Source organism: Calonectris borealis, chromosome 16, assembly GCF_964195595.1.
Source record: "Calonectris borealis chromosome 16, bCalBor7.hap1.2, whole genome shotgun sequence".
Taxonomy (NCBI): domain Eukaryota; kingdom Metazoa; phylum Chordata; class Aves; order Procellariiformes; family Procellariidae; genus Calonectris; species Calonectris borealis.
Genome location: NC_134327.1, coordinates 14,774,350 through 14,790,539, shown reverse-complemented (window position 1 = coordinate 14,790,539; position 16,190 = coordinate 14,774,350). Strand labels below are relative to the sequence as shown.

At 62.0% G+C, this 16,190-nt stretch overlaps 1 protein-coding gene and 1 long non-coding RNA gene across 2 annotated transcripts in view; one reads left to right on the top strand and one right to left on the bottom strand.

Annotated features, from left to right (window-relative positions):
- The window catches only part of RAI1 (retinoic acid induced 1), a 42,202-nt gene that overhangs the window by 14,982 nt on the left and 11,030 nt on the right, over positions 1-16,190 (bottom strand). The gene's annotated exons all lie outside the window — the stretch shown is intronic.
- Positions 8,047-16,190, top strand: part of LOC142089230 (uncharacterized) — a 142,625-nt gene continuing 134,481 nt past the window's right edge. The window contains exon 1 of the long non-coding RNA XR_012676143.1: positions 8,047-8,058. This is a non-coding gene — a long non-coding RNA (uncharacterized LOC142089230). The remainder of the gene's footprint in view (positions 8,059-16,190) is intronic.

The following is a 16,190-nucleotide window of genomic DNA, read 5'->3' as shown; positions in this document are numbered from 1 at the left end:
AAAAGGAAAAAAGTAAAAACAAGGAAAAAAGAAAGAAAAAAGAAAAAGAAAAACGAGGCAAAATAGAAAAGAGAAAAAAGGGAAAAAAAAGAAAAAAGGCAAAAAAGAAAAAAGATGGGAAAAAAAGAAAAAAAAAGGAAAAAAAAAGGCTGGAGGCTCTCAGCAAAGCAGATGCTCAGCCTGAGCCTTCCTGAGCAAATTCCCTCTCCGGCGGGGAAGCGCGCTCTGGAGCAAAATCCATGGCCGGACGTAACATGGAGGGAGGGCGCCGGGTGTTCTCCCTCCCCAGCGCGGGGATTGACATCAACCTTGAGGCGCTGGCGGGGAGAGGAAAACAAGCCGTGAGGTCGTGAGGCTGGAAATACGGCTGAGGTTGAGGAGGGACTCGGCTCTCCCAGCCTCCGCACCTAAATCCTGCTGCAGACCCGCCTGCGGCTGCCGGCGCGGGCAGACGGCGGCAAGGACGGGCAAAAGGAGCCCGCGCCGGGGGCACCGACGGGCACAACCGCGGCCGTGGGGCGGCCGCTCACCGCCGCGGTGACCTTCAGCCAACCCTCCAGCCTCAAAGCAAGCGAGTGGTGCGGTGCCGACGCGAGGCGACAGCCTGGCCGGGTCTCGGCACGCTCCCATTTTTCTTCTTTACTCATTTTCTGCCTGACGGATCGGGATCCTTCTTCCTTCCTCCCTTCCTTCCTCCCTTCCTTTCCTCCCTCCCCTCCCGCTCTCGGCCTGACTCATTTCGACTCCAGTGATAATTAACCATTCCAATCATTATTGTGACCGTGAATATTAACCCCTCCCTCCCTCTCCCACACCCCGGTTTGCCCCCTGCCTCAGTTTCCCCTTGAAGCCAGAAGGAAACCGCATCCCTGCAAGGAAATGGGGGGGAGGGAGCAGAGCAACCGGAGCGATGCCGGCGATCGCCGCCGGTGATGAAGCGCTGCTCTGCGGCTCTCCAGATGCGGCCCGTCGGCCGTGCCGCCCAGGGCCGACGCCGGCTGATTGCTTGCAATATTTCGTGTGCCGCTCGTATGCAAATCGCCGGCGAGACCCTCCCCGCAGAGCAGCCTCCCAACCGCTCGCTCATTGGTACGGCCGCCGGACAAGCTGTTTAGCTGACGCTATATAAACAAGATGCTGGTTCGTTACTGGGAGGGAAGTGGGTGCCGGACCCCCGAGGCGCTGCGGGACCCCCCTCGCTGGGTGAGGAAAGCGGGGTGCCCCACGGCATCCTCCCCGGTGATGCTGAGGCCCCATGCGGTTCATGCCGCTTGCAACAAAAATAAAAGCAAATCAAAGTTTTCCCAAGGATGGGAGAGCAAATGGATCCCCGTCCCGGTCCGGGATCCGCTCTGCACGCGGCTGTCTCGTGAGCGGCTGCTCACGGATGCTGCGCTCCCTGGGGAACGCGATGGGGATGGCTCACGGGCACCCACCGAGCCCTCCGGCCCGGCAAAACCACGCCAAACCTGACAGTAGGACCTGGCACCCACGCAGCACCGCAGCTCGGAGCCGTCCTGCACCCCACATGGGGAACCCAGCTGGGGTGGGACTGCTCTCCAGCTGCGCCTCAGTTTCCTCAGCGCTGGGGGGATCCAGGTTTGTGTGCGGTGTTGGGGTTCCCGTCCCCAGCCACCATCGCCGGGCTGGGAAATGCCGGCGGGAGCAGGGGGATGGAGCGGGCTCGTGCCCCAGCCCCATGCTGGGGTCCCAGACCTGCCCCCCCTGGCGGGTGTCTCCATCCCAGCAGCCCTGGAGACCCCAGAGGGTGATGGGTGGCCGTCACCCCCAGGACATTTCCAGCTCTCCCGGCCGTGCCGCTGGGTCCATCCCCTCTGGCTCCGGCGGGTCAGGCTCTGCCCTGGCCACAGCCAGTTTTTCCCCAAAAACTTTCTGCAAGTTCACGCTGCGGTGGCCGAAACCGGCTGCCGCGGGACGGCCGCTGACGGGCAAAGGATGGACCCTGGCACCCAGCTGCGCCCCGTCCCCCTCCCACGCTCCCGCCCCCTCTCCGGGAGGCGATGGGGCTTTGCCACCGGTGCCCCATGTCCCCACCGTGTCCCCGCCGTGTCCCCTCCCTGCTGGCAGGCTTACGGGGACATTTATGCCCATGTTTTATATGAGCGTTATTAAATATTACTGGTGGTCCCAGTCCCACTGAGACTCTCTCGCCAGGACCCACGGTCATGGCCGGCATTACCCCGTCCCCCCTTTCCCTTCCAGCCGTCCGGATTTGCGACATCTCCTGCCTTTGTTTTTGGGGCAGCCGCTCCACCGTGCCAAATCGCACCCCCCAAGCCGGAGACCCAGCGACCACCGGCTCCCCGCCACCGGCACGGCAAATCCCCGCCAGCCACGGGCGCCCCACGGATGCCGCACTTCGGCATCTGCCTGCAGACAGGTCTGTCCACCGGAGACGAATTCGGCTGCGCCGCTGCCAAGCTCTGCCCTCTAAGTCATCTCCCGCCAGCAGCAGACAGCTCGGTAATGAAGCGTAATGCTCTGACACTCCCCTGAGTGACAGTGGCCAGCACCGGCTGCGTCCCGGCGGCTCGGCACGGCCTCCTGTGCCTGCCCGGGGGGGGGAAAGAGAGGGGGAAAAATGAGCACCCCCTTGCCACGAGCGGGGCTGGGGGCTGCGGAGCGGCACGTCTCCCCAGCCGGCACGGTGGGAGCCGGTACCCCCGGTTGGACCCCTGGTAGGGGATGCTGAGAAGGAATCCCCTGGGAAAAAAAAAAAAGAATAAAAAGGGGTTGAAAAAAAGAAATCGAGGTTGAAAAAACAGAATAAAAGGGGTTTCAAAAAAATAAATCAAGGTTCGATGTCGTGTGTTAAATTATTTCGGTATTACAGATTCCCGTCTCCAAATCCCGAAGACAAACACTGGGGCAGGTGAGCTGGGGAAGCAGATTTCCAGAGGCCTGCTCCCGGATCCCCGTTATTGACTCTGTCAATCACCGCGGGCGCCGGCCCAACCTTTCGCACCCCGCAAAATCTGCCGGCTCCTTTTGTTCCTGCTGAAAAAATACGGGGGGGGGTGGGGGGAGGGGCGAGAAAGAGGAGGAGAGAGGAATTTGGGGCAGGGAATTTCCAAAAGGGATGATTAAGGAGTTAATCTGCCTGAAATAGATAAGGAGCTTAGAGCTGCTGGTATTTGACTGTCCAAGTTTGGATTCAGCGTGTCTTAAACACTGGCTGGAATGCACTTAGATATGACCAAAGTACATGTCCCCCTGAGGAATTACCAGGTTGCCAATTAGATTTGCTTCCCAGATTCACTCAAACCTTCACAAGCTTCTTCAGAGCAGGAAAATTGCTGCCTGTCCCCGGGGAGGCAGCGGAGCAGCCGCTGCCGCCCGGCCCCGCAGCCGGCACGGCACGGCACGGCACGGCACGGCACAGATCCTGGTGGCACGCGGGCAGCCACCGGGATTTGTGGGAAGGCGGCACAGCCGGGGCGATGGCGAGGCGGGGGTGCCTGCGCCGGGGCGTGGGGGCACCGGGCATGGCTTGGTGGGTGCTGCCGGCGGGGTTTGGGTGGTTTTGGGTGCTTGGGGATGCGGGTGTGAGCCTCGCCGCAGTCACGGCTTGGCACCGGGGATGCCGGTGAGCTGGGCGGGCTCTCACCGGACCAGGGTCAGCATCCCAGGGGGCTGCAGAACCGGGGCTCTCCCCGCCTCCAACCAGGCTCCCGGTGCTGCCGCGCAGCCAAATCCAACCCAAACTACCCCAACCCGGCTCCACCTGAGCCGGCGGCAGCCAGAGCCACCCCGGCCTGCGGGCAGGGGGCACAACGCAGAGCGGAGCCGCGATGCGGCGCGGGGAAGGCGAACAAGCACCAGTGGCAAACGCCCGGCTCCCAGTCCCCGCAGGCACCCGGCACACCAGGAGCTCGCCGCCAGCCCGGTGCTCGGAGCAGCGAGACCCGCTGCCCGTGCCAGGGCGGGGGGCACAACCACAACCACCGCCGGGGCAAAGCGGTGGTAAGAAAGCAAACCCCACCCCCTGCAAAGCATCTCTCTTATCCATTTATTTTAACTACCCCGCTCCCATCCTCGTTATTTACGGCGCTCCATAACGTGATGGTGAAAGTAATGAAGTCTGGGGGTTACACGACCATCCTGGAGGGAGGACCACAATGGGGGACCCCCACCACCGGCTCCCGCACCCCAACACACAGGCACTGAGCTCCTTTTCTAGCCCGGCAGCGCGGTCGGGCTGCGCTCACTAAATCCGAGCTGGGCTTCTCTGCTGGCATCCCAATCCCATGGAAAGGCATGGGGAGCGGCAGCGCGTCTCACCGGGCCGGTCTCGGCATCGCCGGGAGCGGTGGCGGCGTGATGGAAAGTTGCTGGAACATCAGCTTTGGATGCCGAGTCCTGGTAACAGTTGCTATGTGAAACATTCAGAGGTGGAATTTACTGTCACAGTTAATAATAGATGAAGGTTTTAGAATTTTTGATGCTTTACATTTTAAGCCGTTTGATTTATAATGTTTCAGAAAAGGAGGGGAGAGAAAAGGGGGGGAAAAAAAGGCAGGAGCCAAACGGCAGTGTGTGGTAAACACGCCGAGCGGGGAGGCGGGCGGGGGGCTCCATCCATCCCCCTGCCCACGCCGGGGACGTGGGCGAGACCCCTCAACCACAGCCATCAGGACAGGGTCTCCCCACCAAGCACGGGGACCAATGAGCATCTCTACGGAAAACCAGCGCGCGATTGGGACCGATCCCCTCAATCACCAGATTGCACTTCATTTTTCTTTTTTTTTGTTGGTTTTTTTTTTTTTTTCCTTAAATCGCTGCATTTCTTCTCATTCTGCCCGTGCGCCCCCGCCGGTGTTTTTATTCCGGCGGGTTGCTGGGTTATTTACTTGCTGGCGCTCCTCTCCCCTCTTGCAGGTGTATTTCAAGTAGGCTCCTTAAATAGCAGCGAGCCGCGCGCCCGCGGCGGTGCGCGCTGGGTCGTGCTGATTAGCAACACGCTGCCAAAAAAAAGAAGGGTCTTATTTCCATGCCGAGCTGCCGCCGTGTTGGCACAAAGAGATGCCGATGCCCCGGCACGTGGGGATGCTGCGGCCGGATTCGGGGGGGCTGGTGGTGCTGTGTCCGCCCCGGGGTCTGAGGTCTCCTTCCTGGAAAGCAGCAGCCAGCACTGGTGCCGGCGCCGTGTGAGGGACCTCGGTGTCCCTTGGTGTCCTTCGGTGTCCCTTGGTGTCCCTCAATGTCCCTTGATGGGCTCCAAAGCTGCCCAGTGCTTGGGATGGCTGCAGCTCCGGCACCTTGCTCCAGCTTCTCCTGGAGCATCCCAACATCCCAAATGTGTGTGTGGAGCATCCCAACATCCCAAACATGTGATGAGGAGGATTTAACCCCTGAAGGCTCAGCGGGGCTCCGGGTCAGGCACAAGGTGGGGAGCAGAGGAGGACCCCACACCTCCGCTACCAGCGCTGGGCACGCAGGGACGTCTTGATAAAATTGGGGTGGGGGGTAGATGAGAGGGTTTTCCCCTCTGCTCCCCCAAACCAAGAGAGGTGCCGCGGTGCGGAAGGCAGGAGCTGCGTCGCGGTGCCGTCGGGAGAACTCAAAGCAGGGAGGATAGGGGGGCTGGAGCTGGGATGCTGGAGCATCCCCCCTCAGACACCCGGAGACATCCCAGCCCGAAACAGCTCCGTGGCTCCTGTCAAAGCCCCGAGCGGACACCGGGGCTGCCGGACCCTGGGAGGTGGCTGGGGCGCATCCCCCACCGCCGCCACCCTCCGGCCCCTCCGGAGCCCCCCACTCCCCTGCAGGACTGGGGATTCCCGGGGGTCCCGGACTGAGCTGCCCCGTGATGTCTCAATCAGGGCTTGTGCATCGCCCCATCTATATATGCACAGCCTGGCCAGAGCCGAGTATAATTTCTTTATAAAGCGGCTTTGACACACGGGGCAGCTCGCCTTAATCAGGAGGGTTATTCCACAACGGGCGTGCGGGCAGGCAGCACCCGCGCGCCGACGCCTGCTGCCAAAACCAGCACCACGATGTGCCCGGCTGTCCCCTGGCCATGAGGTTCCTGCCCGATTTGCACCCGCGGCTGAGCCGGTGCTGGTGACCTCTGGCTTGGTGGGCTCCCACCCAGGTGCCGGCAAGATCCCGATGTCCCCATGTCTCTGCCGGCTGCCTCTCTGCAATAAAAACCGCTTGCAGGTCCAAAAACAGAACTGTACGGCACGTCTTGGTGTGGAAACCATTCAACCCTTCCCAAAAAGCAGCTCCAGGAAGGGAGATTGAGGCCAGCGTGGCTCCGGCATCCCCTGGTACCCACGAGGTCCCGCTTGAAACACCGAACCCTTGATGTGCCCACCTGGGTGGGCACCCACTCTCCACACAGCCCCGACAGAAGCCACCGCTCCCACCAGGCACAGGCGCAGCCACCGCAGCGGCTGCCAGCGATCAGCCCGTCATTACCAGAACCGCCTTATTAAAAAACATAAAAGGGCTTTAAAACCCAGGACTCCCCCAAGAGCAAGTCCCTCCCCGCAGAGCCCCGACAAACTCGGTGCACCAGTTCAGCCCTCCCACTCCCCCCCGGCCCCCTCCGGGGACCCCCGTTAGCGGCGGGTGCCTCGTTAGCCAGCGCCGTGCCGGCGATTGGCTGAAACTCGTTTGCGGCGTCAAGCGGCTCTGCCCCAGACACCTTCTCATACGACCGGAGGCGCAAGTACGTCCCAGGGCACTGTCACAATATATTAAGACGCGGCGCTAAAAATAAACAACGGCAAAAATAAGCAAGGAAATCGCAGTCCCTGCCTGCCCCTGCCGCCGCACGCGGGCTGGGGAAGCACGGCAGGAAAGAGAGGATTTTGTTGGGTTTTATTAAAACGACACGTTTTTCCCTTCCCTCCGCCCCCATCTCCAGCCTCAGCGAGGAGCGAGCCCCGCGGTGACACACAGGACTTGGTGACAAATCATCCCGGGGGGGGTTTCTCCACACGCCGGTGGTTCGGGGCAAGAGCGGACCCGAGACGGGCTCTGCTCCCCGCCGGGGCCATCCCCAGGGCTGCCGAGCCGGCAGCCGCGGGCGCAGCACCACGTGCCTGGCTGCGGTTTGCCCTCGAAGGATGGCTGGGTTTTGGCCAGCCCTGTGTTAGATGCAACGCCCAGGCTGGTGCCCTGCGGCCGTCCCCATCCCAGCAGCTCGCCGGTGGGGTACCCATCTGCAAACACCCCATTTTCCCTGCTCGCTGCTACCCAGGCACGTGAGTCCCGTGGGATGGGAGCTGGGAGCATCCTCCCCCCCTGGGGATGCATTTTGCGCACCCGGGGAGAGGGCAGACGTGGGCAAGAGGCTGCCCGCACCCATCCTGCTGCCCGCACCCATCCCGCTACGCCTGCACCCCACGGGGTCCCATCCTCCATGCCGGGTCCCGCGGGGACGTCGGAGGGACCAGCGGGGACACAGCCTCTGCTGTCTCCGGGAGATGAAAGGGCAGCTCCAAGCTCGGGCATGGCTCCGTGCCTCCAGCTGAAGGCGTGCGGCCGCCCTGCTGCCTCGGCTGCGGCTGGAACGAATGCATGCACATACCTCTGCCCCGGCACGGGTGTTTGCTCTTCTCTTCCGCGGCTGTGATTGATTAAAGGATCAGGGACATCTGAGAATGGAGGCAGCAGCGGCAGCAGCAGAAGCAGCTCCCTTTGGACTTGGAGAGCTTCCTTGCCTGCTGCTTGCTGCTGCCGTTGCCTGTCAGGCAGCTTTTAATCAAGGTTTGCTTATATCTGCAAAGGCCTTTCCCAGAGGGATGAAGGGAGGAAAAGAGGGGGGGAGAGTATATTAACATGCCAGCCACCCTCCCTCTCCCTCTCCTTTGTTTATGGAGAGGGTCAGCGCTTGGAAACGGCTGGCGGGGACGGGGAAAGGCGCTTTGGGGGTGCTGGGGGTGCTGGCAGCGCGATACAGCTCTCGGCGGGTCTGGGTACCATGGCGTGGCCGCGGGTAGGGAGGGTATCGGCACCCGGCTGGGATACACTCGGCGACAGCAAGGGCGTGTGGAGGGAGCAGGACCTGGCGGCCAGGGCTCGGTGGCTTCCTCCTGATGGCCCTGGATGTGCGGCGTGTCCCCACGGGTGCTGCGGTGGGCACGGCAGGGATGCAGGGACCAACCTGCATACCCCCAAATCGGGGTCTCAGCCCCCAGCACCACCCATATGCCGAGACCGGCACCGTCCGTACACCAAGACCAGCCAGGCACGGGGAACCCAGGCCCCTCCATCCCTCCCCCAGCCCCACGGAGGGTCGGGGTCTCCCGTCCTACAGCAGCACCAGGGCCGCAGCCGGCAGCCCCGGGGCGGCCACGTCACCATGTCCCATCTCCCTTCCGCGGCGCAGGCTTGGGCAGCGATCCCGGGGCTGCAGAGGGACTGACGCCAGCCCCAAACCTGCCCCGCAGCACCCCAGGAATGGGTTTGCCCCACGATGCCAGGATTTTGGCACGGCACAGCCATGCCTCACCGCTGTCACCCGCTCCAGCCACCATCAGAGCCCGTGCACACCCGTGCAAGCGGCGCGGGAGGACGGGTGACCCCCAGCCCCACGTCCCCGCATCGAGCAATGCGTCTGCCTCTGCTGCCATTCGCGCGCCTCGCTTAGGCTCTCCGTGTTATCTTACTGCTCAGCTAATGACCTGCTAAAAGTATTATGTGAAAAACCGCACTCTTAGCCAGCCATTAAACTGGTTAGGACCAGCGGGTCATGCTTTATTGCTTTAATAACTGAGTTTATGAAAGGTCGTCTCATAACTGATAACATGCATAATTTTTGTAACTTAATTAATGCTGCTAATATACTGGAGTCTCCATCAGCTGCTGTTGCAACTGATGTGCAGTTTGCATCCAGAGCGGGGCCGGGTTGCGTATCCCGGGCCAGGCTCTGCCCCGCCGTCCTTGCCAGGCGGCACCCGCGGTGGGAGCAGGGTGAGAATCCGCTCCGAAACCCTGCCGTGCCACTTTTCCGCATCGGAGCATCCCGTTGGGAAGTGCTGCAGCTGGGAAGGGGATTGCTGTGAGCAGACGGAGGGGGCTGAGGGCCAGACCCCGGCTCCCAACCCGATGAGGCTGTAAGGAAGCGATTTCTTTGCTTCCTCCATGCCCAGCCCGTGCAGCAGCCGAGGGTGGACGTGGGACCTGCAATCAGGGTGAGTTTTGCCCAGGAAAGGACCAAAAACCTCTGCGGGATGGCAGAGCAATCCCATACATCCCCACCTGGAGTTAAAACCGAGCAAAAGAGTTTTGCCCTGAGTGGGGATTTGGGGTTTCCCCTGGGAGCCCCGGGACTGACCCTGCTCCTCCCGGCGACGCTGCGGGCAGTGGGGCTGGCACTGGGCTGGCTCCCGGGGGCTGCACATCAATCGCGGCCCCGCAGAGGTAAATGTCACGGAGCCGGCCGCCTTTCTTCCCAGCGCTGTATTTTTTAAGGACAACCTCCTTGACAAGAACACATTTTTCTCATTAAAGGGGGGAAAAAAAATAAAGAAGGAAACAACTTCTCCCCACTGGCCCTAGCACACACCTGGGGGGGGGTTGAGTGTCTGCGGAGCGGGGGAGCTGGCAACCGGCGGCATTTTCCAGGCAGCAAAACTGGGCCTTTCCTTTGCAAAAAAAAAAAATGTAAATAGGAGCCCAGGTGCATGCGGTGTGCAAGTCCCTGATATGCTGCCACCAGCAAATCTGGTGAGCTGCGAATCCCCGGCACCGCGCATCCAACGCTGCAAATCCGAGCTGCTCCAGTCGCCTGCTTAGTTTTGCAAATTCTTTCCTGCTGGCTGAGAAAAGCCAATATGTCTGCTGCTCCCGCTCCAGCGCAATAATTGTTCAGCGCTGGTTATCATCCTGCCAGAAAGGCACGAGCTACCGCTGGGGCACTCTGCTTGCTGTAAATGCAGCTAGATGATTTCCTAGCAAATGCAAGTTTTCCAAGGAAGTGGGTGGAATCTGCTTGTCTCTGATTAGACAGCTTGGGTTTTTGTTTTCCTGGTGCTTTAGAGAGGAAAAAAAAAAAAAAAAAGGCATAAAATATGTGGCTTTCCATCCCCTCTGCCCTGAAACACAGGCTCGCACGCATCCCGGCGATGGTCCCCCTGGGACGCGCAGCTTTGCCCACACTCTGAGCAATGATCCTGTGGAATGAGGCTATGATCTTTCATCAATCATCGCCGAGCGCTTCTCCCTCCCGCGCCCGCTCCCCGGGCCGTGCCCGCTGCGAGCGTACGGTCCCGCGGCTCTCTTTTCCCTCCTCGCCTCCAAAAACCAAAGGGTGCAGGGTTGGCCCCCCCCCCCGGTGCCCACGAGGTCAGGACCCTGCTCGGGGCCGGGGGGGACAGGGCAGCCCCTCTGCCACTCTCCCAGCTCGGCAGGATGGAGGGATGCTTGGGAGGGGATGCGGGATGCCGGGGAGCCCTTCCGCAAGGAGCGGCTTGCAGGACCGTTGCTCGCGGGCAGGGCGAATCCCGAATCCCGGGGTAGCATCCAGGCTAACCGGGATGCTGCGAGGGAGGTGGGATCAGGACAAGCCCTGAGGCTGCGGAGAGGCAGGTCTGCCTCCCCGCCCTTGCCAGGGGAGGAAAAATGACTTGAAATTAAGATTTCCTGATGTTTGGGGGCTTGGAGACCTTGACACCCCCCTGCGTCCATCTGGCTCTTCCCCTCTCGCGGCGGCTTGCTCCCGCGTCCCCGTCTATCCGTGAATACCAATTATGGTTTAGGAGAATGTATATCTGAGATGTGCAAATACAAAAGGCAGGAAATAAAAGTCATCTCTTACTGAAGAGGAGAGGTAACCATGACTACCTGGGACCTCATTTAAAACTGTGCCGGCCGCAGGCTAAAAGGCAACGCTTCCTATTGTTACATACGTTTACGGAAAGCTTTGAAAACGCGTTTCCCCCCCCCAAAACCAGCTGGGAAGTAAGAATGAAAACGAGAATTGGAGGGGGGAGGATGTAGAAGATATTTATTGGTGTTTGCGGGCTGGTTTTGCGTCCCCCCTGCGTGAAAACAGCCGGCGAGCTGAAACTTCAAATGAGCAACTCGGAGGGAGACGGAGCGCCAGCGGCTTCGGCATCGTGGCTCCGGCGCCACGTGGCAGCCGGCCGGGATCCCGCGCGGCAAAGGCAGAGCTGCGGCTCGAGCGCTCGGAGAGAGATGCACCCGGGGAGGAACGCGGGGAGCAAGCGAGCCTGCGAAGGGCTCCCGACACCGCAAGCGCTGCCGGGATGTGCTGGGGGCTTGGGAGGAGCTGGTGGCTCTCGGTGCTGGCCATGCCGCACAGTTGCGGCTCACCGCGCCACAGCCGGCACCCACGCACACTTTGCCTGCCGGCACAGCCCGCGGTCGGTGGGATGTTGCGTGCCGCAGCCGCGGGTTGCATGCTGGACCCTGCACCCTGCAGGAGGGATGCCCAGGAGGGCGGGGGGCAATCGGGAAGCGCCGGCTGCCCAGCCGACCCTCTTCACCGGCCGGGTCCACAGTGCTGGCGCAGAGCCGGGGGACGCTGGCTCGCTGTCCTGGGCCACCTGCAGAGACACCCAGTTGCTCCGACCCCCGTGTAACCGTGACCTGCCCCATCCACCCCAAAGACCGGGAAAGCCGTCCTCTGTCCACCAAAGACCAGGAAAGCCGTCCTCTGTCCACCAAAGACCGGGAAAGCCGTCCTCTGTCCACCAAAGACCGGGAAAGCCGTCCTCTGTCCACCAAAGACCAGGAAAGCTGTTCTCCAGCCACCAGCCTAGCTGGGGCCTCGCACAGCTCTTGAGTTAGCAGTTACGAGGCCGATGACAGGGCAATTAAATTCCCTGGTTTTTGCTTCATCCCACCTGCAGTGTGCCCCTTGCCAAGGTGAAGCTGGGAAGAAGTGAGCCTGTGCCAGCACTTGTCCTTCCCTGCCACCCCATGAGCAGCCACCAGCTCCCTGGGGTTTTGGGGACAGCTTTCCCCATGGGGGACAGGACCGGGATGGCCTCCCTGCATCAGGGAGGGATGTCCCGGCAGGGCCGTCGGTGGGAGTTGGTGCCCCGGAGAGGAGCCAGTGCGGGGCAGAGAGGGGAGCAGCCGCTCCGGTGCATCCACCTTGGGAGGTGCCAGCGGTTCCCACCTGGGCGATACGAGGTTCCTGCTCCAGCCTCACCCCGTCTGACGCAAGCAGCAGGCGAGGAAGATTCGCCTCCCTACGCGCATGGATTTGCTGCGCCCGAAGGAGGGATCAGTGCCGGACAGCACCGTGCCGATTCCCCACTGGGATAAAGCCATTGGAGTAAAACCCTGCAATGGGTGATGCGATGGGTGGGACGGCGGGAGGACCGGCAGCTCTCCTCCCCGCCGGCGGGAACCCCCACCGCCTCGATGGTGTAAAACCGGGCAGGATGGTGCAGGGGGAGGCACAGCAGCGGGGCCTGATCCGGTTCCTGCTGCCGCATGGGATGCAGCAAGCACCGCTGCCCTCTGCGCCTTGTCCTCCGCACCCTCCCAAATCCTCATCTTAGGGGGGATCACAAAATGCCTGGAAGGTGCTAGGGAAGGGCCCTGCGGGTCTGGGTGCGCCGGAGCCGCTGCGGCACGGCTCAGCGGGATCCGCCTCGGTGTGCCTCAAAACCAGACGCCGCTTTCGCAGGGAGCCGCGTTCGGTGCGCGGCACCAAGAGGCATCGCCGCGGGTGCAGCCGAACACGGCGCTCGCCTTCACCCTGGCATCCCCGGGTTGTTGCCGTGGGCTCCCGCCAGCAAAGCTGTCCCCTGCCCGCTGCCGGCACGGCCGCGGCCGCCACGTCCCCCTGCCAGCGCGCCGGACCCACACCTAGGACCACACAACGGGGCTGCAGGCAGGAGCCCAAGCCAGGAATTATGGTCTGTACAAAAGACAATGACAGTGAATCTTGTTACTGGCTTTTCAGCAAACGTAATTCCTTTTTATTAGAAAATTAAAGGGTATGAAAAGCTTTCCAAGGCTGAAGAGCTGAAATGTGCTTTCATAAAATATGCGGCGTCTGATAAAACGGATTTGCTTGTCTGCCTGCCCCGGCCCCCTCCCCCTCCTGGTTATTATTCCTACCGGCAAGGTGATGCCTTTTGCCAAAACACCGATCCCGGCGTGGCCGGCTCTCGCCTGTGGAGACCCTTGGGGACCAGCTCCCCCGCACCTCGGGCATCCGGCCGCGAGGCACCACGCGGCTTGAGCCTGTTTAAGGGTTGGTTGGGGTTGCTTTTTAGCTAAATAAAACTCTGAGGGGCAGTTTTTCCCCTCCAGGGTTGCAGGTAGAAGCTGATGACGATCCAAAACATCACCCTGAACCCAGCCGGGAGGATGCAGCAGTTGCAGGCAGGAGAAGAGGTGAAGCCAGGCAATGGCGGACAGAAAGCGATGGATTCCCGATATTAACAGCAACTATTAAAAACCTCCCAGGGACCCCATCCCAAAGAGAAAGCCGTGCCGCCCTCCCGTGCGCCGGCACCGAGCTGCAAACAGAGGTACCGAGGGCCTGCGAGCTGCCGGCATCAGGCAGCAGGCAGCTAAGGTAACCTGAGGAATCTCATTTTCTTCCCTTTAATCATTCCCTCTCTCTGGCTCTTTCGTCTTTCCGATGGTCTGAGTCAACCTTCCGGGTCTGCAAGGTTTTCTCGCTCCCTCTCGCTTGGGCTTGCAGGGCCGGCGCAGGCGCAGGGGACCACGGCACCATGGAGCGATGCTCGCGGGCAGCGCTGCCTCTTCCACCCTTCGCGGGCAGAACGCCCTCGCCAGCCCAAGGGCAGCAACGCCAGGGGCTGGCTCAACCCTCCGGGTTTTGTACTTCCATTGCCAGGGTCAGTTCTGCCTTTGCAAGTCCCTGGGGATGCACGGCAGCAGGACGCATCCGTCCCCACGCAGAGATCACCACGGCCCAGGGATGGCACCCTCCGACACTGGCACCCTCCTTGTCCTGGCGCAGACTAGGGATGCAAAACGATGTCCCCTGGGTGCCATTGGGGAGCCGACGCCTCAGCCTTGGGGAGAGGACCTGGCAGCCCTGGCCACTGTCCCCAGGTGATTCCAGCCCTGGCAATGTGACATAGGGGCAGGTGGTGAGGGGATGGCGGCACCCCCAGCACGCACCCACTGCAGCGTGCGGGACAAGCCACCGGCCACGGGGACCACAGCGGGGACAGGGACAGGCAGCATCCAGCTGTCTCCCTGCCACCATGCCGGGCACCAGCACCGCCGCTGCAGGGAGAAGCAACCCCAGCAGCAACGCCGCTTGCGCCGTGGGAGCGTGCGTCCCCGCGTGCCCCCTCCCACCGCTCTCGTAAGCAAGCGTGCCGCGACCCAGCTCCTTTCCACCCCATCTGCCCCGGTGGCTGCGGCCTCCCTGTGCCGCCGGCAGTGCCGTGCGCGTGACGCCTCGCCGGCTATTACCACAGGAAGAGCTGTAATGCTACAGCAAACCTCCCCGCTCAGCCCTGCTACAAATCAGGGTCAGGCGGCAGCGCTGTTAGACAGAGCCTGCCGCTACGTGCTCCTGCTCCTAATGTCCTCCCCGGCACGCTTAATGGGGACGCGGAGGAGAGCGGCGCGGCGAGACGGCGGCTCGGCCCCGCTGCCCATCCGGGGGTTGCTGTCCTCTGATCCGGTTTCCCCCTAGCCGTGCCGGCTCCGAGCCGCGCACCCCCCCGGCTCGCCAGCAGCGCCGAGGGTTAACGCCGGGGAGGCACGGCCGGGGATGTTTTCTCCCCCAGGGCTGCTCTGGCTTTACCTTTAACATCTGCAAATGTGGTTAAAAGTTTGCCGAGCCTATTTTTAGAGCCTCTCGCCACATGCGATTTCTCCACCGTGAGACAGGAAACGCTGATGAGGTTGTTCGCCACGGAGCTGCTTTCTCCTCCCCGGACGGCCTCCGAGCTCCTGCGATCTGCGCGGTGCTGCCATGCTGCCAGCCCCCCGGCCCCCACCTCCCGGCGAGAGGACCGCATCCTGCGGCGGCAGCTACAGCAAACCTGAGAGCCAGGAGAGCTGCCCGCATGCCACCAGCTTGCCCCGTGCCTCAGTTTCCCCAAAGTAACAGCATTTTGCTTCGCTGCCCACCCCGGAGCAGCGCTAAGGGCTCGGCGGCTGCTGCATCTCCTCGACCACGGGATGCATTGATGCATTGGCGCCAGGCACGGGGGCTGCCAGCAAAGAGACCCCGGCGGGGATGCCCACCACCCGCCCCCTCGCCCACCGCCCGCAGACCGGGCTGCTCGGTGTGTCCCCGCCATCACGCTTAATACGGAACGCTTTGGAGCCGAAGCGGATCCCGGCTGCCCCGTCGGGCACCGGCCCTTCTGCCGCCTGTCACAGCCCCGTGCCTGAACACGCGGCGCGGGCTCGACAGCCCGCGAGCGCGGCTGCGGCTGGGCGGCGCGGGTACCTGCTGTTTGAATGTCAACACCTCATTTATACATCTTGATTGGCTCTCATCAGCCATGCTGCGTTACACCTGATTGCTCCGAGCCGGCGCGGGGTGCCAGACTGCAGCGCGTAATTTCATTTAATTGGCCCTCCATCCGAAACAAAACAGAAATAGAGGAATAAAGAAACAATAAAGCATCCTCCCCCCTATAAAAATTAAAATCTCTGCGTTTTTGGGGTTGGTTTTATTTTGCAACCATGAGCAGGCCGTGCCACGGGCTGCGGGAATCCCTTCCCGGCGGTGCCGGACCCTGCGTGAGCTGTGGGATGCTTTGCCACCCCGTGGGCTCGGCGCGCTCGCGCTCCCCCTCGGCCCGCGACGAGCCTCGCGCTCGTGTCACGCTCGCCTGTGCTCCTTCTCCCGCCCGCTCTCGCAAACCACTGAGGCTGAAATTTCAATTAAGAAAGAGAAATAATTACCCGCCGCTCCACATTTCCTCTAAAATGGTAGCCAATGCCAGCAAGCCGAGTCACCGCCTCCCGCCGCGTCCTGGCGCGCACCGGCGGGCTGGCGTTCGGCTGACATTTCCAGGATAATGCCGGCCCAGCCGCCGCTCGCCGGTGGCCGCTACCGCAGCTGTGCCGGGAGGCCAACGCCGCGCGGATGCTTGGAAGAGATGCTCGCTTCCTCGGCGAGAGCGGGGCTGCCGCGAGCCCCTGCCGCCCCGGCTCGACCTTGTGCCGGGTCTGAACCCTCTGCCCCACACTGCCCGCACCCGGCCATGCCCACGGCTGGGGTCCCG